The sequence below is a fragment of the Mesocricetus auratus genome, unplaced genomic scaffold (assembly GCF_017639785.1).
Source record: "Mesocricetus auratus isolate SY011 unplaced genomic scaffold, BCM_Maur_2.0 Super-Scaffold_100676, whole genome shotgun sequence".
Classification (NCBI taxonomy): domain Eukaryota; kingdom Metazoa; phylum Chordata; class Mammalia; order Rodentia; family Cricetidae; genus Mesocricetus; species Mesocricetus auratus.
This window is the reverse complement of record NW_024429266.1, coordinates 66,836,088-66,859,896: the sequence shown is the minus strand read 5'-3', so window position 1 is coordinate 66,859,896 and position 23,809 is coordinate 66,836,088. Positions and strand designations below refer to the sequence as shown.

The 23,809-nt window shown below is 38.6% G+C and overlaps 1 long non-coding RNA gene across 1 annotated transcript in view; it reads right to left on the bottom strand.

Annotated features, from left to right (window-relative positions):
• Window positions 1–966: 966 nt before the first annotated feature.
• LOC121137204 overlaps window positions 967–23,809 on the bottom strand; it is a 112,199-nt gene continuing 89,356 nt past the window's right edge. The window contains exon 5 of the long non-coding RNA XR_005874435.1: window positions 967–1,192. This is a non-coding gene — a long non-coding RNA (uncharacterized LOC121137204). The remainder of the gene's footprint in view (window positions 1,193–23,809) is intronic.

Genomic DNA, 23,809 nt, shown 5'->3' with positions numbered 1-23,809 from the left:
AGAACCTGTAGCCATGGCTCCTTCAGTGGAAAGGAAGTATGTCAGCATGCAAGGGGGTGTGCTGTGCTAGAGGAAGCAGAGGGAAGGTAAAGATTAAAACTGCTCTGTCTGGAAGTACATCCTTCAGGAAAAGACACAGTGTGACTTCTCCTTCCCTGTAGTATCATTGAGCCCTTACATAATATCTGATACTCACTGAAGCCTTTTCAGGTGAATGAGTGCCTACCAGGCCTTTTTTGTTGTTGTTTTTCATTGTTTGTTTGCTTTAAAATAAGAAACAGTCTCCCACTATGGCTGAAGCACAGCTATTTCCCTTAAATTAAAACATTCCATCTTTCATTAAAGGTGGGGGAAACAAAGAATTACTAACCTCTGGGAGCTCCTGAAATTCACAAGGCCACTATCCAGCAGTAACATCTACCAGGGAAATCAGACTCTCTGACCTATTGAGCTGCCTCCACACAGTAGACCTTGGGATGTGGTTCATGATCATTATCCATGCTGGGATGGATTTTCCTGTTATATAATTGTCATACACATTCATGTAAGTAACCCCTCACCCATACTCCATTAAGTAGCACAATGAACTCACTGGCTCCCTGAAATAGACTTGAGTTATGTTGCTTCTTTGGTTACTGGTCAGTGTCCTCATATGGTCTTCATAGGAAACATCAAACAGTAGGAGCCTTAGGAGTCAAGGCTGGCCTTGAACTCACAATTCTTCTACTGAGCCTCACAAATGCTGCAGTTGCAGGCATTTGCTATGATGTCTGGCCCAAATGCACAGTTTTTCCAGCACCAAGAATTTAAATGGAATCATCCCTTACAAATCAGAAATTGTAAGCAAGAGCCTTAAGTTTTAGAGGTGGAAGGAAAAGTCAACTATTTAGGCAGTTCACTAAATGGAGCATTCTAGTGCATGATCAACCTCATAAACAAAACATGCACATTGGTTGTGATTGGGCAGCAAACTTCTTTAATAACCATCTGTCAGGCAGCATACTCCATAAACCATCTGCCGTGAAATGAGCATGAAAAAAATACGTTGCTCCTGCAGCTTGGTGGGTGACTAGATTAGAAGTCAAGGCTGTAGCCCCAGTGGATGGGATAAATTGTTGTCAGAAAGCAGCAGGAATCACGTCCAGAATTTTGAGAAAAAGTTTGAGTCATAATGAAGCATCACGTTGAAGTCCTGTCAAAAACAGAGGAGAAAATGTTCCAGTTCTCTGAATAAGAACAGAGAAAACTTGCATTCAATTTCAATGCATTTATTTTAGCTGTATTTGGATTTTATTATTGGAATTTTTGGAACACGTATTGTGGGGTGTGTGTGCACCTAGGCATGTGTATTTATCAATGTTTAGGCTCTACATATATGTGCTAGGTGCACATGCACATGTATGCTCATGTATGTGGAGGGTCAATGCTGAAGGTGATGATAGGTGTGTCCTTTGGTCACTGTCCTCTTTATTTGTTGAGGCATGTTCTCTCAGTTGAACCCAGGGCTCATTGAATTGTCTAATCTATCTAGCCAGTTGGGCCAAGGGATTTCCTGTCTCCACTTACTTTTTAATATCAGTATTTACTGTGAAACCACACTGCACAGTAGCTGGAGTTGAAAACAGAATCCTGTGCTGAGGAAAGTACATGCAGAAATAAAAAGAGAAGGGGCTGTGGAGATGACTAGTTGGTTGGTAAAATACTTGCCATGCAAACATGAGGACTTGAGATCAAACCCCAGAAACTACATGAAGTAACTTGGGACTGAGGTACATTTCCTTAATTCCAGTGCTGGGGGTGGAAACAAACTGCAATGGTTAGGTTTTAATTGTCAACTTGTCACCACTTATAATCACCTGAGGGAGGGTCTCAATTGAAGAATTATCTGGACCAAGTTAATCTTGATTGTTAACTGAGGTAGGGGTCCCACCTTGAATGTGACCCATCATGGACCCAGAGCTCAGACTGTATAAGAGTAGAGTAAGTTAGCTGAGTAGCAAGAAGCGAACTAGGATCCATGTGTTTATTCTCTTCGCACCTGACTGTGGTTTCAGTTCCCACCTCTGTCGCTTCCATGCAAGGATGGACTACAACCCAGAGCTATAAGCCAAAAATAATTCTTTGTCTTCTGAGTTGATTTGTGAAAGGTATTTGTCAAAGCAACAGAAATGAAAGGAGAACATATAGACTTGATGCTTACTAGCAAGGCAGCCTAGTCTCTGTCTTGAGTTGGAGGATGGCTGAAGAAGACATTTGGGCCTGTCCTCTGAACTGCACATGTACATATATGCACCTGTGCCTGTATATATGTGTACTAACACATATATTAACATGTACACATACAGAAGCTCAGGGTACCCTAGAGTGTAATAGTATTAAGCAAAGCTTAGTTAAGTAGCAAGCATTAGAACTGACTTAATACATTTAGAGAAAACATACAAATAGATTTGGGAATCAAAAAATGAAAGACTATTTTTTGTCAATTATGACATAAGGAAATAAATAACTTGATGGAGAGATTTTTAAAGACCAATAAGCTCAAAAGGCAGGGAATGAATGTCTATATTTTTTCTGGAAAATGGATGGCCTTTTTATGATATCAAGAAGAGTAATGAATAAGAAGAGATGGTTTCAGTATGAAAAATAACACATAAGAATAGACAGCATTGGAACTCCATGTTTGTAATACCCTACCTGTATAACTATGATATTTTCTGCTATATAAAATTCTAATTCATGTGATCATAGCAAACATTCATAGTTTATTTTAGAGTTTAGAAATACTGAATGAGATTCTAGTGTATATGGTGTGTGTGTGTGTGTGTATGTGTGTGTGTGTGTTTGTGTGTAGGCAAGATGTTGACATTACGCATCTTTCTCACTGATTTCCTACCTTATATTTTGAGAAAGGGGATCCCAGTGAACTTAGATCTTGAGTTATACAGGCTGGGCAATAATCCCTAGAGGTACACCTGCTTTTACTTCCCCAGTTCTGGGATTATAGGTGAGTGTTACGACAATGAGCTTTTTACCTGGGTTCTATGAATCTAAACTCAAGTACTTTACCAACTGAGTAAACCCTCAGTCCCTATATGAAGTTCCAGAGCCTCAATTATACAGCCTGCATGTATTTTTATGACTCAGATACACTAGATTTTGTAACCTTGGACTTTGGGTCTGCATCTTTAGTTAATGATTTTCTATATTATTTCTCTAAGAGTCTTGAGACCATAGACTTTGCTTCACAAAGGTTTTTTGATGACGGAGATGAGAAGATAATGATTATATAGATCACAGCTTTTATAGAAAGAAATGTAGGTAAAAGGAAATGAAAGGAGCAGCATCAAACGGAGAAATCTTCCAATGGGTTCAGTGATGCTGTCTTAGATTGTTGTCACTGAAGGCTGCTCATCTTTTCTTTAGAGATTTTTAGTACAATTCAAGAATGTTAAGTCTGGGTAATACTTTAAATCTAAAGTCACCACCACCCCTACTGTGTGTGTGTGTGTGTGTGTGTGCACGCGCGCGTGTGTGTGTAGATCGGAGGTTCACATTGGATATCTCGTTCAATTGGTCTTTCTTTTATGTTTTTGTTTTTGTTTTGAGATAGGATCTCTCACTGAACAAGAAGATCACTGACTCAGCTAGGCTGGCTGGCCATCAAGCCTCAGGGATCCTTCTGTCTCCACCTCCCAGATTTGGGATTATAAGTTTGTACTTCCACATCCACTGATAAATCATTTACATGGGCATTAGGGATCTGACATCAGGTCTTCATGCTTCTGCAGCATTTTGCTGGCTGACTGAGCCATCTCCCAGCCTCTGCATCTTTTAATTTTCTTAGAAATAAAAGTAGGCACCAAGGAAGAGTGTGAATTGCTCCAGATCCACAGGTTATTAGGCTATGAGGCTGGAATGCAAACACCAGCTTTTAGATTGTTATAATGCTAAGTACCATGGCAAACAAAATTGCCAGAATTGAGAATTGTTAGCAACTTCTATCATTTTTCTCATTGACCTGTGAATGAAGAAAGACTTCCTTGTCCCTCCTACCACTCAGTCTTGAAGTTCTACCAAGCACTCTCAGTTTTCAATATTTGTATTTTTCAATCTTTATTTTCAGAAGCTTAACACCATCACTTAAGCTGAAAGGATTCCTTTAGCAAGTCTCTCCATAGCAGCGAATTTTCGATCTTCTATGTGGCCAACTTAAAACTTCTGCACTGTCATCTTTTTCTTTCTTCTCCTTTTTTTTCTTCTGCTATCAAGTTTGCAGAGGGAGCCTGAGATCTATTTTAACCTAATTGTTTTTGACAGGCCAACTGTACCAAACAGGAAGAAATTATAACCTTTTCAGTTAATTGTTGTGATTACCTAATTAGCATAATGTGCTTGCCTGTCACATGGAGGAGATGCCTGCTGGGAGGATGTGTCTGGTGGCTTGAAGGTATGAAGGGTGTGACTTAAAATTTCAAAATTTCCAGGTAGAGGTGATGTGAGGGAGATTGGGAGGAAGGGAGGGGGAAAGGCTGCAGTTGGGATGCATTGTATGAGAGAAAAATAAATAAATAAAAATTTAAAAGATGAATGAGGAAAATACGGTACACACACACAGACCAAAAACCAAAATAAAAAAAAAACCAGCAAACAGCAAACAAACAAACAACAAAAAGCAAAATCAAACTGTGTGCACATCCAGGACTACAATAAGAGCTGTCCCAGGCCTTGCGTTTTCTGCTGATGAGCAGTGTGTCTCTACACACTCTCTCACACTGTCTCCTTTCTTTGATAAGATCTTGAAAGAAAATAATGAACTTCTAACTTGGTAACTGTTTAGTATGTATGTATGAAGGTTTAATATGAAATATACCCTATAGATTCATGTGTTTCAACCCTTGGTCTCCAGCTGGTGGTGCTGTTTGGAAGGTAATAGAACCATTAAGAGGCTATAACTTACTGGAGGACATGCATCCTTAGTGGTGAGCTAGAGACTTGATGCCCTGGAGTCACTTCCTGTGTTCTTCTCTCTACTTCCTGGCTATCAGCTGGGCCTCACACCTCTGCTGCTCTGCCTTCCCTGCTGTGATGATCCACATCCTCTCTGGCACTGTAATCCAAGATAAACTCATCTCCTATAGTCTGTTTTTTGTCAGTTTTTTAAAAAATTTAATCATGACAATAGAAAATAACTAATATATTGACATACTGAAATTCACTTCATAAGGAAATACCAGGGAAGGCAGCAGAATAGTTTAGCATGGAGGGCACCATATGGTGGAGCAGTTTCCTGGCTTAGTTCTGAACTGCAGGAGTAAAATGGGCTTTCAGTAAAGGGTCTCTGAGCATAAAAAGAAAGCAGGGGATGCATGAAAGAGGAAGATGAGGAAGATGAGGGGAAACAGCTCAAAGAAGGGACCTGTCAGGATGTTGTTTCTCTTACTGCTGTCACCAGAAGACACCTTTACTTTTCACTTTTGTCCAGAAATATTAGAGAGATGGAGGACAGTAGAGACATTCACTGTTCATTTTTTTCTGTGAAAGGATAAAGGATAATAATATCCACATTACAATTTCAATTTCTATTAGATAGAGACAAGGAGAATCAGGACTTTTGATTATATATAGGTCTGGGACCAGAAAATCATGGACATAAAGGCTCTCTTGGTGTTTGCTGTGAGAACCAAATGCTCATTTTATGGGTCCACCCTTGAAACAGTAACCTTATTCTAATTGGCTTTGATATTATTCATAACTCAAAGATAATTAAAGTGTATTCAAAATTTTAGAGAGGGCACCCGAAGTCAAACCCTTACTTTGGACCCCTCATATGTTACCTTCTGTGGAAGCTGTCATTAGGAAATGTTAGGGTAATACCACATGGGCTCTGTCACCCAATAACCTTGTATAATTGTTTCTAAAAGTTAGCAAGATTTGTCTTCATCTCTTCTACAATGTACATGTTAGAGTGTGGAAGCTCCTTCTCATGTAGGACAAAATTGAACAGCGAAACTATAGGTTCCACATTTAAAGTCATTCTGAGGAACCATATAGAAAAAGGACTGAGGAGGTGACTCAAGGTAACATGCTTGCTGTGCAAATATGAGGACAAGAGTTTGGATCCTCAGAACCCCGGATGTGGGCATGTGCATCCTTAAACTTGGCAATCCTCCGTCAAGAATCCCTGGAAGCATATGGAATTATTTATGTTGGTATTCAGAGTGTCTGGCAGCAAGAGATTCTGTCACAAACATGTTAGAAGGTAAAGGTCAATACCTCAATTTCCTATGGTATCCACATGCACACACTGAAACACACACATGCATATACAGAGACACAAATGGGGGATAAAATAAACATATGTTAAAATGAACTTATATCCAACATGACAAGTTTATAGTGTATTTTGTTTTGCAGCTGGAAATGAAGTAACAGTTCATATGAGGTGTTTTTATTGTGTTTGCTGTGTCCCACATAATGTGTTGAATAATACCTTTCCTTTAATTATATCTGATCTATTATTCTTTTCCTTTTTATAGAGGATAATGGAGTACAAGTTTGTGGCCCTGAGAAAAGTTAAGTAAACACTCTACCACTCAGTCAAACCCTAGCCTTCAAAGTTTCAGATAACAAAAGGTCAAGCTGTGCTAAGAATATGGTTCAGTGGATAATGGTCTTGTCACAGTAGAGTAAGGATCACTCTTTGAATCCCCAGACTATCCAAATTAGCAAGCTCTTGGTTCAGTGACAGACTCTGCCTCAGTAAATAAAGCAGAAAGTGAGTGAGAACAATACTAGAGATCAATACATATACACCTACATACATGCATGTTGCAGTGGTTTGAAAGAAAATGGCCCCAATAAGGTGTAGCACAATTAGGAGGCATGCCCTTATTGGAGTAGGTGTGACCCAATTGGAGGAAGTTTGTCACTGTACAAGTGGACTTTGAGGTCTCTTATGCTCAAACTATGCCTAATGACACAGTTCATTTCCTCTTGCCTGTGGATCAAGACATAGAACTCTCAGCTCCTTCTCCAACACCATGTCTGTCTGCATGCTGCCATGTTCCACCATGATGATAACAGTCTAAACATCTGAAACTGTAAGCCATCCCCAATTAAATGTTTTCCTTTATAAATAGAGTCACTTTGGTCATGGTGTCTCTTTACAGCAATAAAAAACCCAAACCAAGACACATGTGTCAATGCATATCAGTCTTTCTCACTTTCAGCAAATACACATTGTTGTGTGTGTGTGTGTGTGTGTGTGTGTGTGTGTGAGAGAGAGAGAGAGAGAGAGAGAGAATCATGATGAAATTGTAGGTTTTCTGAGACTACTGTGTGATGGGGAAGTCCTGTGTATATGTCAATAAAGTACTGTTAGTCAATAGGGAAGCAAAATAGGTGGGGCTAGACATTGAGGAGGATTCTGTGAAGGAGAGACCCAGGTGAGTCACTATGTAGCCTCCAGAGGAGTAAGAGGTCCGGACCCCTTTCTCTGGTAAGAGAAACACTTAGATTAACAATTATGGGTTAAATACTTAAGTTAGAGATAGCCAGTAAGAAACCAAGCAAAAGGCCAACAGCTTCATAATTAATACAGTGGCTTATGTGTTATTTGGGGACTGCAACTGTGACAGGACCTAGGTGGCTGACAAAAAAAGTTATGCTCTACATATGGTTGTCAGAAGTGGGATTTAATTTCCATGTAGAATGACAAAAGCTTAAAAGGGATTTTAGAAACAAAAGAACAGAGAGAAGCATGGCTTTTTGGTAGCAGCATTTTTCTCAGGTGGGCTCAGTTTTGCCAGAGACAAGCAGAGACTCACATAGCTCATGTAAGGGAGTCTTCCTGACTCAACATAAGCAACAACAAAAAAACAAGACAAAAACAAAAACAAAAGGAAAACCAGCAAGGTTCTTTTAAAGTGTGTGTTAATTTACTAGCCCATCTGTTTGAATTAGAAAACAATAAATGAGTAGGTTATCTAGGCATAGCTATATGTGTGGCAGTTTCAATTGTGTAGTATGTTTTAGATTGTGCATTGTTTTATTAAAGCTTGTGAACTATACTGCAGCAAGCAGTCATGGTGTGAGAGAAAACAGCAAGAAATAGCAGTTAATGTAATATAGGACCTGGATAGGATTCTGGAAAAGGAGAGCAACAATTCTTTTAGAACTGATGGAATTTAAGGGTCTGTGGTTCAGTGAAATACCTCTTTCCAATGGGGAACATGTCAGTTTTGATCATTATGCTATGATATTGAAGAGAATGTTAATGTGAGGGAAATACGGGATCTATCATTATAGCTTTCTATTCTAAAACTGATTAAACTTTAAAAATTAAAAAATTGCGGTGAAACTTGTTTTGAAGATTATTCTAGTAGAACAGTTAGCATTAGCTCCATCCCAGTAACTATTTTAAAAACAAGTCAAATAGATTAAAAAAAACATGGATTCTAGAAGTTTGGCTCAGTGTTTAGGTGTCTGCTTCTGCTTCTATCACCTACTGGATGAAGGCTCTAGGATGGCATATAAGGTAGTCATCCATAGGACCAACACAGATCCCCTGAATGTGGGTGTCAGTTAGGAGGCCTGGGCAGTCTATGGAGCTTCTGGTAGTGGATCAGTTTTTATCCCTAGTGTACAATTAGATTTTGGGAGCCCATTCCCCATAGAGGAATACTCTCTTCACCTAGACACATGGGGGTGGGCCTAAGCCCTGCTCCAAATGAAATGATGTGACAGACTTTGAAGATGCCCCATGGAAGGCTTTACCCTCCCTGGGGAGCAGAAAGGGGATGAGATAGGGAGATGGGAGAAAAAAGAAACATTGGTGGGAGTGCTGGAGAGATGACTTAGTGTTTAAGATCAACTAATACTTTTGCAGAGGGCCTAAGTTGAAAGGCTTATAACTGTCTGTAACTCCAGCTCCAAAGGATCTGATACTCTTGCCTGGCCATTGTGGGCACTGCACTCACACATATATGATAAACAGTGAGCTAAATCATTTTCTTTTTAGAAGCACTGAATATGGCAGGGAGAACAGGATCACAGAGAAGGGAAGTTGTAGGGTTGAGAAGGTGGATTCTGGCTTGCTATTCCTCCTGGGTAGTCAGCCTGTTGATGACCTTTGGGAAACAGGCTTCTTTCTGTTTAAGGTTCTCCTGGATGAGGTCAAGATCAGCACCATGCTTGGCTCTGTAAGTGGCATTGTCTTTTATTCTTAAAGTTTATTTTCTCTATAAATAAAAAAAAAGATGTTTCCTTCTCACCAGTACAAGTGGTGTGCATATCTGTTTGTGTGTGTGTTTGAAAAAATTTTTTGTAATAATGTCTCTCAATCAACATGGACCTCACTGACTCATCTAGACTAACTGGTCAACAAACCCTGGAGATCCTTCTTTTTACATATCACCAGTGTTGAGGTTACACCCCCCCCCCGCACACACACACAGTCACATATTGTGTTTTCTTGGAGTTGATAGACAGATTAAATGTGGTATCTCTGGCTAAATTTGAGTTTCAGAAAAGGATTGTGTGGGTAATTTTAATAATTTTATCTTGGTTACATATTTTGTTTTTTAATGGGTCTTGGAAACATTCTAAGACTTTCTTTGAGATATTTGAGAGATCCACTTGGTATTACAGAATTACATGATATGAGTTATTTTTTATAGATCCAAGAATAGACTGAATGTGAATGTGTTCAATCTGTAGCAGGAAGTTCAGGGTAATATGTTTGTCAGTACTGTGTGTCAGTGCCATGTTTTTTCATCTCTCTGCAGGCAGTGGATGGCACCTGTATTCCAAGCCATTTTTGTTTTAATAGAGCTCCATAGTATTATGACCATTATCACTTGGAGATATCTTTACAGGCCTACTTATTCAGGGACAGGAGTTGAGGCACAGCAAGGTGAATCTTGGGAAAGACTCCAAAATATTAATATAGGTTATTTTTCCAAAGCCCTGCCTAGTTGTCTTGTGCATGGACCATCTGTGACATTACTCCCTCCTCTGTACTTGCAAAATATTTTCATGTTTTGAGTATATTAGTTTCCATTATGTCTATGTCTAATACCACAATATTTCTTATCATGTAGACCCCTTACGCAGTTGATACCAACTTATTTTGCTATATGTCATTACTCTTTGAGTATACTTTTTTGTTAGTTACTTTTATTGTTGCTAAGAAACAGGTGAAAGGGCCAATGTAAGTAAAGAAGGACTTATTTTGATTAATAATTTGAGCTAACACATTCCAGCCTGGTAGAGAAGAAACTGTGGTAGGAACAAGGCTTGGCTGGCTGGTCACATGGAATCTGTAGTCAGGAAGTATGGCCAGGCTGTCAAACTGCAAGCCCTGCCCCCAGTCCTCCAGTGAGATGCCACTGCATAAAATTTCCACGACTTTCTGAAACAATGCCACTAGCTGAAGATACAAGCCTCTGTTGGTGACACGTCATAATCAGATTACAATAACTTCCATCAGTCTACCTCCAACTGAAACCTTCCCATCTTAAAGTATGCTTTGTATTCTGATACATCCTTCTGCACATAGAAACCCCTTAGCTATACTTTTCCATCAGGGAAAAATTAAAACTGCTGTGACATGTGTGCCTCCTATTATACAAATAAATAAATATATAAATGTGAAACAATTAAATGCTTTTTGTCTTGTGAAATTTTAAATTACATTTATTTATTATGTGTATGAATATTTTTGCTTACCGGTATGTATAAGTAATATATGCATACCCAGTGCTGATGAAAGTCATAAGAGGGCTTTAGATCCTCTGAAGTAGGCTACAATCAACTGTGACTTAGCTTGTAGGTTCTGGGAATTGGATCAGGGTCCAACTGCTAATAAACAGGTTTTCTCTTCCTTCCTTTAATCCTTCCTTCTTTCCTTTCTTTTTTCTTTCCTTCCTTCCCTACTTGCTTCCTATTTTTGTGAATAAAGAACTTTGGAGTACTGGAGGTATAATATAGTCCAGGTTCATAAATTGTGGTCATAAGGATGCTAATTACAGAAAATTATATAAAAGTTAGCATGGCTTTGTCTCTTAAGAGTTTGCCAAATAACATTTCAACTCAGCAATTCATTTCGTTGTCTGTTCCTTGCAGACATATGAGAAGAGATGTACATAAAAGGTACCCTATTCTTTAAAGACAAAATTTACAGACAGCTAGCTTGGATGTCTAACAGAGAGAGAATGGCTAAATAAATTGTGGTGCTTGTATGTTACGATCATTATATGGGTTTTAAATCATTTTATGTTAGTTTCATATGATATAACATTAGATGAAAAGGCAGCAGAGAATACTATATACATAAAACCTCAATTTTGTGAATATCAAATAAATATTTTGCAGTAAACTGGAATATGATAAAAACAACACAATCTTGAACACTCTCTCTAAATGGTATTTCAGTATTATCTTCATATATACATATGCATACACATATATATATTTTTCCCTTTATTTTCTAACATAAGGTAATAACCTTTATTTCCCCTATTTTTATTTTCCTGTCTTCACCTTTTTCCTTTTCTCTCTCATTCTCTTCTTTCTTCCTCTCTCCTTCTCTCTCCCATCTCTGATTCTCTCATCTTTTCACAGTGCTGAGTACCAAATCCAAAGTATCACACACAAAGTGATTATTCTACCACAAATCCACCCCCTGCCTTATAAAGTAATAACATATATATGAAATCAAAAGTCATGTAGTTTTTTTTAAGTTCACCGAAATATTACCAGGAACATCAACCCATGAATACTAGGTTCAACAAACAACTTATGTACTATTTTGCAATGCTAGTGCTTCATATGTAGATATTATGTGCTAAGCACTTCACCCATGCACATACATACCCAGAGAGAACTATCTAGGAAGTAGTGTGCCTCAAGAGAAGTTAATATGTGCTATAAGAAATAAAGGAGTAGGAGGTTAGGGAGTGGGGGATCTTTTGTGATAAGCATGGACTTTATTGGGACAGCTGTGGAGGAGGAACTGGTCTTACAATTATCTGTGAAGAACATTCTAATTGGAACAAGAACAAGGAATGAGGTCTCCAGTTAAGAGTATGTCTGACATGTTAAATGTAAAGCAAAACAGTAGAGTGACTGGGAAGAACTGAGCATTGAGAAGAAGGTAGGGATCCAAAAGCAGAAAATTACATGAATTGTAGAGTACCCATGACATTCTCAGCCATGTATTCTGAAAACGGGCTACTAGTGGAATAGTCTGAGATTAGCTGAATGATTGCAAAGGGCTGCTCTACCTAAAATTAGAACCATGGGATATCAAAGGGCAAGGAGAAAGAAGGGTCAGTCTTGAAGCTTTCAATTATAATTTCTATGATGATGATAACTTAACTAGGATGGCAGCAATGCGACATTGTTTCTGGGGAGACATGAGAAATACTCTACTAGCCCAGATATGCAACCTACAAAGACCAATGTAATGATACTGTCAAAGTCTAATTTGGTGAACCAATGCATTTATGGGGCTGCATACATGAGTATAGGAGCAGGGTTACTCATGGGAAAATGATGACTCAAAGACAACTGCATCAGCAAAAACCCACCCAAGAATGTAAAATTGGAACCCTGGAATTGTCTGCATAACTTGTAGACAGCTCATAGGTCAGCAAATCTCTTCTATACTGCTCCATTTGTCTTAGTTTCTCAGCAGACATTACTGTATATGTAACCTTGGGAAGGGAGGAGCCTTGTGCATCTGAGATTTTTAAATTATTTACTTGCACAACCTAAAGGAGTCTCCCTTTAGGACTTTCTGAGTCCCAAAACATATCCATCTAAGAATGCTTCAACTTGAAGGTGATTGCAACACAACATGTCATATTCTGGATATGGCTGAAGATGCAGTTGGGGGAATGCTGGGAGGCTGGGCATCAGACACAAAGGAGGGAGGAGTAAGGATCTTGTTAAGATTTTTTAAAGGTTTTTTTTTTATTTATTTGTTAACTTTTTGAATATGGGTGCTTTGCCTGCATGTTTGGTTACACACAGAAGAGAGCATCAGAGCCCATTATAGACAGTTGTGAGCTGCTATGTGGGTGCTGGGAATTGAACTCAGGACCTCTGAAAGAACAGCCAGTGCTCTAACCCTTTGAGCCATCTCTCCAGCCCCTGATCTTGTTAAGATTTTTACTTGACCCACAGGACAAATATTTTTGTCTCTTCTGAGATACCTACTCCTATAGATTGGTAGCTTGGGGGAGAGAGAGAGAGAGAGAGAGAGAGAGAGAGAGAGAGAGAGAGAGAGAGAGAGAGAGAGAGAGAGAGAGAGAGAGAGAGAGAGAGAGAGGGAGCTTTTATTTTGAACATGCTTAACTTGGAGAACCTTTTTAATATGCCATCACAGACAAATAGTTTTAGGCAGCAGAGGGAGAGAGACAGAGATAGATAGATAGATAGATAGATAGATAGATAGATAGATACATAGATAGATAGAGACAGAGAGAGAGAGAGAGACAGAGAGAGAATCAAGTTGTTTAGGTAGTAAGGTGGGGAGAATCTGGAAGGAATTAGGGGAGGAGAAAATGTAATTAAATATATTGTATGAAAAATATTTTTGATGAAAAATAAAGATAATTATTTCATGTTTTAAAACCCCAAAATACCATAAATATGAAAAATATGCAGTGATGATAGACACTTGACCATTGCAGTTTTAGAAAATACTTAAAGGAATGGAACTGGAGGAGCTAAGCTAATGTGCTGAGTGTAGACGGATAATAGTTCTTAAGACTATGAAGCATACAAATTTTACACATTATGTGGGCCAGGGCTACTAAAGTATTTTAGTTCATAAAGCAGTTGCCTAGTGTGCAAACAGCTTTGTTCAGACAAAATAACCATGAAAAGTCAACTCTGATCGGCTGCCTAACAAGCGCCAATAAAGGATTTTCTGTCTCATCTTTACCAAGATGAGCAACATGTGGGTCCTACTTACCCATTTTCAAAATAAAGGTGAAAAGAATGATTTTCCTGTTGACCAGAGATGAGAAGAGTTTTCCATTGACCACAGGAGGATGGACTGGATGAACTAGGATAACAAGAAACATACCTGCCTGTTGTCTTTAGCTAGGACGATACTGGATTAGTGATTTAAAATAGTTCAGACTTGCTCTCTCTCTCTCTCGGTGTAATTTAATATCATATATTTTAATATAATTTTAGATATTCAAGGAAAGGAGAGTAGTCTAGACTTGTCATTAGTAAGCAAGATTGTGTTTCCACTTTAGGTTTTAAATATACTAGTTGTATATGAGAAAAGAAAACAAACATGGAGGATTTTCACCTTCAAAATGGAGGAAACAAATTTGTGGGAAATGTAGATTTTTGTCAAAAGTATGATCATTTGAAAGGGATGTGTACTGGTTACATCCCTCATTGCCATGATGAAATACCTGCTGAAAATCAGCTTAAGAGATGAAAAGTTTGTTTTGGCTCACAGCTTGAGGTTATGCAGACCATCACATCAGGAAGGCATGACAGTAGACAATGGAGACTAGATGATCCTATAGTGTCTGAATTTCGGATTGAGAGCATGAACAGGAAGTGGGGACAGGAAAGAAACCTTGAGGCCTGCCTCCAGAAGCCTACTTCCTCCAGGAGGCTTGACATTGTAAATTGTTAATCTTCTCAAACAGCAGCACCATCTGGCAGCCATGGATGCAAACATATGAACCATGGATTCAAACATTCAGACCCCAGTGTGAAACTGGTACACATTGCAGGAAATTATTGCTGAGCCAGGTACATTTTTCTAGCTGAACAACATGCTCATCCTAGAAACAAAACTTTTGCTAAACATAAAGGGTTTAGTCACCAGGCGGTAAGGACAATGAACAGAGGAGGCCAAGTCACAAGCTGCCTTTCAGAGATGTTTATGAGTAAGGGAGCAGGGTGATTTAGGGAATGAGGAAAGCTGGTTACAGATGAACTAATCTCAGTTATACATGTGTTTAATCAAATGTCATGGCTCTCCATGGGGCACACGATCAGAGATCAGTGGTATCAGCTTGTGATTGGTGGAGTATTTGGTTCACTGATGTTACAAGGCCAGTCACTGGACCTTTGTACAGGCCCAAGGGAAGCCAGCTGTTTCAACAAAAGCATCCTTCAAACCTCTAAAATGTAGCCTAGGCAACCATTAGCATCATGACATGCCGCCAGACTCATGTATAATAAACTAGAGGGAGACTTATAATATATTGCCTAGATGCATGACTACAAAAATTAGTAGAATTTTAAATTTTTATTTGTGTGTGGCTGTATATGTGCCTGTTCACATACGTTCATATGCATGTACATGGAGGCCAAAGGACAACCCTATCTGCCATTTCTCAGGCACCATTTACCTTGTTTGTTCAGATAGGATCTCCTATTGACCTATGACTGTCTAAGTAGGCTAGGCTGACTGGCTAGTAAGCTGTCTATACTTCCCCTGAACTGGAATTACAAGCAACCATCAGTGCATCTGACTTTTAAACCTGGGTTCTAGAGGTCAAACTCAGATCTTAATGCTTACAAGGCAAACATTTCACTGAATATTCCATTTCCCAAATCCCAAATAGTAGTTTTGCAATTTTTAAAGTAAGTAAATGAAAACACGTGAAACTGGAGGGTTGAATCTGACTTTCACTTGGTTTTAATATGAGGATCATTTGGATCAGGGGCTAGTGGTCCCTTGTATGGTTCCCAGTATTCAAGAATACTGTTAGCCAAGTTTTCCTCTACATGCATGGGTCAGGTAGAAAATACTTAGGGATTTATTTGTGAAACATTAAACTGAGGGATCATGTAGTTTCTTACATAACCCTATAACCATAAGCTAGGTAATAAGCAAGTCTGAGAAGTTACCTAGGTCAGCAAACCTGAGGATCTGAGTTCAGTGGGAGAATCTACATGCAAAAGGCAATCAAACAGCACAATATGCAAGCAGATCTGGGGAGAGAGACAGGTGGATCCCTGTTCTCTCTATCTGGCCAGTCTAATCTAGAATCTACTTGGTGAATTCCAAACTAATTAGAGACCCTTTTTCAAGGAAAAAAAAAGATGAACTTAATCCAAGATTGGCCTCTGGTCTCCACAGAAATGCTCAACAAATCTCCTCACATGTGCTCACACACATATGAACATAACACACATCTGCATACAAACAGACATGTCAAAAACGCAAAACTACTTCTAGTCATTCTTCATATACAACAGAACTTAGGCTGTGCATGCTGATACCTGATGCAAAGGATGATGGGATTAAACATCCTTTGCTTTTTAGCCACACCGACACATTTAGGAAATAATGACCACCCAGCACAATCTCAAGAAGTGCTACGTCTTATAACTTCCCAACAATCCATTCATATTATCCAGCATTGCCTTGGTGGCAACCAAACCTGGGACCAGGAGCTCTTCTTTCCACTTAAGTTCCTGCTAGCTTTCAGTACACTAAAACTTATAAATTATGTTAATCTTTATGAACATGTTCCCTGTAGGCTCATGTGTCTGAGCACTTGGTCCCCAGTTGGTGGCACTGTTTGGGAAAACTTAGAGTGCATGGAGTTGCTAGAGGACTTAGCTTGCTGCCCCCGCCACCAAGCCTGCCTGTCATCATGCTTTCCCACTATGATCATGACAGATTCTTATCACTCTGGAACTGCTGGAAAATAAACTCTTTCTATTATAAACTGGCTTAGTCATGGTGTTTTATTGCAACAACAGAAAAGTAGCTAATGCATTGTGGATGACTGCAGAGTCCAGTAGAAACATTAGATCTCCAAGAGCTGGAAAGTCACAAGGTTGGGAGCTGCCCTGAGTCGGTGCTGCGATCAAAATGCCATTATCTTTAACTGCTAAGCCATCTCACCAGTTCTTTGGTGTCTTTTTTTTCTGAGACCTAGCCCTTTTTGGCACTTTGTAAAAGTCCATCGAATGCTACCTTTTTGTTATAATCATATGAGGCTTGTATTGATTCCACCAATGATTTGAGGAAACTGTGATTCATAGGTTAATGTCTGGGGCTAACAAGGGTGTGTCAGAGGCTAAAGAGGTGTGTCACATCTTGAGATCATGTACTGCCCTTGCAGAGGACATGAGGCAGGATGTCCACAACAACCTGTGACTCTAGGGTGATCTAGTGCTTTCTTCTGACCTCTGTAGGCTTCTGTATGTATGTGTGCCTGAACCTACACATAAACACAGACACACACAAATAATCAATAAGATTTTTAAAAATTGTTTTCTACTGTGTCTAAAGGTATTTAAAATCATTCTGCATCACTCCGCACCTAAAAATTATACAATGATATTTCTCTAAGGTTTTGTCAGGATTTTAGACATTACTTATATTTTCATCTCCTTTGTTTAGAAAAGTGAGGTTCATGAGTGACTATAAACTAGCAGGTAAGGAAATGAGGTTCATGAGTGACTGTAAAGTCACAGGTTCTTGTGCTCTGTAACATGCCAAAATGCCCCTATGCTTTCCTTCTTGCTGACCTATGTTGTGATCTCCCTTAAGCACTTGGCTTGCTGAGCTAGATTCATATCAATTTGATTATAAGAAACTTATGCTTTGATGTTTAAAACATTTATCGCCAGTGATAGATTTAGGAAAAAGAGGAATGATCAAATATGAATTGTGTGACCTTGATTTCTTCGATATATTTGAAGTTGATTTATTTTTCTAGAAGTAGCTAGGGCATATTGAAAACTAAACTATAAAAGTGTGCTTTTGTTTTAGCCAGATAATGTGTTCAAGCTGCTTGGCCTGCTTGGGGAAAGGAAAGCTCTCTGTATGACATGATTGACATTACCGAACAGGGATCTTCAAGCAGGCCAAACTTAACCTTTATCTATATAAGCACTAAACCAAGGTTTTGCTAGTGAATGAAAATTCTTTATCTTTTATACTTCTCAACAAGAAAAAAAGAACTTTTTAACAAAGGTCCACATTTCTTTCCACATGGTTTATGTTTTAAGCAGATTTTATTTTTAGAGCAGTTTTAGATTCCAAACTCCTTGCTCTCCCCTCCCCTCTTCTCCCTCCCTGCCACTCTCTTGAGTGATAAAAAACCTGAATCCAGTAGTGAGCTATATAGCAGGCCATCCCAGAATTTAGTGATGTTGGTATGAATTCAAACTCATTAAACTTTAGGAACATGTTGATAATTAAAAAGCCAATTTACTTGGTGATGACACTCAGCAGAATATTCATAACATTCAAAATGTTTTAATTATTTATTTCAAAATATGGTATATCTTTATAAAAATCATATACTTTATAATGTGAAGAAATAAAAAAAGCAGCTTTATCCTCACAATTGTTAACTTCTGCTCACATTTTACTATGTATATTTTTGTTACTTTACATTCAGTGTTTAAAAATCAATACATTTTAAAATAAATTTTAATGTGCTCATACCTTAAACAGTATCTTTTGATTGGAAGTTTGTTTTTCAAACAAGTGAGATAATCTATTTTACATGGTGCTAAATAATATAACATAGTTATTTATTCATATTTATATTGTGCTTTGCTACACAAGATACTTACTATTTAAAAATTCATGCATATTCCTAAGATGCATGTATCATATGGGTCATTGATCGTTCCCATTTATCATCATTTCTTTTGATTAATTTTCCTCTAGTAGAGCGTCTGATTAGATTTTAAAGGTCAATAATATTTTCAAAACCCATGAAGTTACCAAGCTACAATCATGCCAAGAGCTTTGTATGAAGATTAAAAGAAGTGATGTGAACAACACCTTTTTGTTTGACTCACTCTGGTCAGGTCATGGTGTTAGTGGGAACAGAGGGGTTCTTGAGTAATGGGAACTTTGCTAAACACTCAAAATTTAAGAGTAGTTAGCATAAGCACTTACTTCCTCCCACCCTTTAATTTTGGGACAGGATCTCACTATGAATCTCTGACTGTACTTGAACTCATTATGTAGAGCAGACTGCCCTGGAACTCATAGAGATCCTCCTGCCTCTGCCTCCTGAGTGCTAGGATTAAAGGCGTGCACCACTAATCCTGACCATTTTCCTCCAACTCACTGGTTTGTGTGTTTGATCTGGTGGAGTGAATCATGTGAAACACCTTAGTGAATCACAGGGTGTAGAGCATAAAGGTACTGAGGACTTCATCCTCTGTGAATGTTTAAGGTAGACATTTTATTCTGGACCAAAATAAGTAAGTTAAGTAATAATGTAGCTAATTACTGTCAAATCTACTTCTAGGTCCTCTCCTCTTCACTGTTTCCACTCTGATGCTGCATATAATATGTTCAGCATAGTTTTGACAATCTAAATATGTCATTATCTTTTAAAGTTAAATGCCATCGAGAGGCTGAAGTAATTTAACTCAAACATCTAGGTGGTAAGTGTAGTTTTCAAAAAGTAAACAATACAAATCATATATAATTCCATTTTTTTCAAAATACAATGTATTTTAAATATACCAAGGTAGGTAAGTTTTTAAGGTTATTTGATAGTTCTTTTGAGAAACAATCATTAGATCTTTTAAATAGTCTTTTATCTTCTTATATCTATTACTTTTATTATTTGTTTGTGTATGAGCATGTGTGGGAGGCCATAAGAGGTCGTTGCATTCTCTGCATTTGTAGTTATAGTCTGTTATAAATTTCCAGTTGTGGGTGCTTGGAGCCAACAGGGGTCTTCCGAAAAAGCAGCAAGTACGAACTCATCTACAAGCCCCTGTTTTAACTATGAGAGAGGGAGGGAGGGAGGGAAGGAGGGAGGGAAAGAGAGAGAGAGAAAGAGAGAGAGAAGTACTTAGTACATGCAAGTGCCATTGCACACTTATGGTGGTCAGAAGACAACTGTGTTGAGTTTCTTCTGCTACTTTGATGTAGGTTCTGGCTTCTGAAGATCAACCTGAGTAAATCAAGCTCTGTGACAAGCACATTTTTCCACTGAACCAACTTGTTGACCCTGAGCTTTGTATTTATTTTGGTATTAATGCTACTTTAAATAGAGACTTGTTATAGGGCTCTATGGCCATTCAAAGATGGGACTTGTTGTAAATAGAAATTCTTTACAGGTCACAATGCTCTCCTTAAGGAACAGAGGGAGAATACTCTGATTTCCTTTATAGTTATGACCAGACAGATGGGATTTAATATGCATAAGATTTGGAAGATGGGTAAATTAATGTCAATGAAAACAGCTGTAAGAAGGTTTGAAAGATTTCTCTCCTGGAAAGAGTGAATAGTATTGAAAAGCTGATCAAGAAGCCTGTGGTTAATTAATCTACCCTTCATCATCAGGGTCAAATAACAGAATGAAAGGAAGATGAAAGAGACAGATCAGGAGGTCTTCTGTGCTGTGCTACTTTTCTTGCTGCTGTGACAAAACTTCTGATCAAAACAACGTCTTAAAGGGAGGGTTTTCACAGTCTCATAATTTGAGGGTGTAGTCCATTATGACAGGGAAGGGATTGTTGAAAGGCTGGCCACACTGTGTCTTCAGTCATGAAATAGAGCACAGACAGGAAGTAGGTCCTATAGGCTTCGGGATGGATTTTTTGGTTTTCCACACAAGCCAGAGACCCAAATTTGATTCTTAGGATCCACATAAAAAGCCTAATATGGTAGTGTATGCCTGCAATCCTAGTGCTGGGGAGGCAGATGAAGGAGGGTCTTTTGGTTTTGCTGCATAGCCAGTCTAGCTGAATCTGTGGGCTGCACTTTCTGTCCAAAATCCTGTCGCAAAAAATGAGGTGGAGAATAATCAAGAAAAATACCCAATGTCCACCTTCGCCTTCACATGCATGTTCACACACACACACACACACACACACACACACACACACACACACAGAGAGAGAGAGAGAGAGAGAGAGAGAGAGAGAGAGAGAGAGAGAGAGAGAGAGAGAGACTTATGTGCACCCTCACTCACATCAAGAACAAAAGAAGTGAGGCTAGGTTATAAAACTGCATGTAGGCACCAGGCAGTGGGAACAGGATCTATCCCTAGTGCATGAACTGACTTTTTAAAGTGCATGCCCATTCCATATGGTAGGATGCCTTGCTCAACTTTGATGGCAGGGTGCAGTGGAAGATAGGGTAGGGGCGTGGGGGTGAACTTTGTTCAGCCTCAACAGAAATGTTCCTGGCTTTGTTGACTCCCCTGGGAGACCTTACCCTTTCAGAGGTCTGGATGGGGGTGGGGAAGCGGTGGTGGGGGGAAGGGAAGAGAGGAGGGAGGGGGAACTGTGGTTGGTATGTAGAATGAATTAAAAAAATAAAATATAGAAAACAAGCAAAACAAACAAACACAAACAAAAAATAACTTCAAGCCTCTATCCCCACTGCAGTGACCCTGCTCCTGCATTAAGGCTCTGGTCCTTAACTTAGTTCCACCACCTTCCCAAACAGTGACAGCACTTAGGGAACACATGTTGAAACACATGAATGAGAGTACTCGAGGAGTTATGCATTCAAACTACAACAGGCCCTGCTTGGGTTAATTTTACTGTTTTACAAATAAAGAAAAAAATTCAAAAGCTTAGAGACTTCTTCAAGGAATCTGCACATTATAAGATTTTTGGAATTAGGTCCCCCATCCCAAGCTTTGACCACAAGGGAGCTCTCATGGGAGCCTCAAAACAAGCTACGCAAACACAGCTTTATACTCAGACAGAAGGGCCATGTCGGGTTGATCTCGCTTGATGTTCTTGTGGATAAGCTGTATTAATGAGCTCTTCTCTCTGAGCCCAGGTTGGTCTCTGAGAAGGAACATGGTGTATAGCTTATCCCTTCCTTTGAGTAATTCCCACTTTCTTTTTATCTGTCTGCAAGCCGAGTTTTGTTAGGGGCATTTAATTTCCAGCCCTGTCTGCAATTGAATCCGTCTTCTCTCAACAATCTCTCCTTCCTGTCCACTCTTACACTTTCTCTTTATTGTCACTGTCATTAGACATTGCACTCACTGGAGTCTTTTCTCATTTGTAACCTATCACTTGATTTTATTATTTTCTTTCAGTCTCAAGCTCATTTTGAGTAATGTGTTTTCCTTGTACTCCTTTTCTCTCAGGAAAATAAAGAGGAAATACAAGACAGAATGGAAAAAAAAACATCTGCATTATGGAGAGTGAGAAACAAATTTCAGCTTGGCTGTATGTGTGGCCTGCTCTTTGTTCTTCATCTCCACGCCTGTAATGTTTATGAGGGTAAATAAGAGACTTCAGGTTACTCATTAATCCTCTTACATTTTCCAGTTAATCAACAGTCTTTTAACATGCTTTTTATATGCTTAAAATATTACTTATGAAAAAGGTCAATAGAAATCAAGAAACAAAAATAGAGAACATATATTAATAAATTCAATCTCCCTTGTGTTGCAATATATTATTAAACTTGTAACTCTGATGCAACTCTTATTAAATAATACATTAATTGATACATATCCGTAATACAATTGTATTTGAAATAATTCACTAGCTAAGTTTATTGATATTTTGTTGTTGAATTTGTAATTAATTTCAGATCCACATAGCTAAAGTGAATCTGTTACATTGTGACGGAATCTTATTTCTGACCCTATACATTAAAACATGAGTAGCTTGGTTATGGGAATGTCTTTCAAATGAATTTGTAATGTTTATAAAGGTTACATTTTCACAAACACAGAAGAACAAAGTGTGAGATTAGTGATGCTTTTAATGATTTGTTGGAGCAGGAGAGATGGCTCAGAAGATAAGTGTCAACTGCTCTTGCTGAGCAATTTTAGTTCACAACATTCATGTTAGGCAGCACACAACTACCTGCCTATAACTCTAGATCTAGGGGAGCCACCACTCTCCTATGGCCTATTATGGCTTCCTACACTCTTGTGCATGTATTCTCCCATCTTTAAAATGAGTTGCTATAGGTGTTTTGTGATTCCCCAAGGTGTGTATCTTGTGTGGTGCTTTTCCCTACAGCAATAACAAGATAAATGGCATTTTGGACATTATCTTGTAGCTGTAACAGCCAGAGCAAAGCAATGCATTGATAGACAGGTCTATAGTAATAGTAACAGAACTATTGACACTAAGGAGAATTAAGAGCCTTACCTGGGATTTCAGCTATCACTATATTCCCAGCTGCAAATGATGTTGGGAGATGAAAGACTACATTATAAGAAATGTTCATGAGGTCTTCCTCCATGTTGAAATGGAACTTTAAGGTGATGAAACTGTTTGTGGGTCACCTGGGCCTAATAGCAACCCTTTACAAGGGCTCTATAAAAAGCTCAACAAACTCACTGGTCTCACAGTACTGGTAGGTGCCCATCTGGGATGAATATGTACCATTTGTATCTCCACAGGAAAAATCAATGCAACAGCATATTACCCTGTGTCTGTGGTCTTGTGGTAATCATGGCAGATGCATGTACTATATAGTCTTATGAAAGTAAGTCACATCATGCCCATGGCCAGCTTAAATGCACTTTTCAGATAGGTGGACAATGGTTAAGAATCTTTGTTTTTCCTTTATTCATCTTTTATATAGATTTACGTCATTGTTTTACTTCTGTCACTACCACTAAAGTGTTCCTTAGTAAGAATATATAACATATTCTATATAGAATTCCCCCAAGACACCACACACACACACACACACACACACACACACACACACACACACACACACACACACACACCTTATCTTCAAGTCAGATGCCAATATATACATCATGGCTTCAGATTATTTCTTCTCTCCAATGTCTTCTTCTTTACTCTTTCATCCATCTCTTCCATGTCCTGAGAT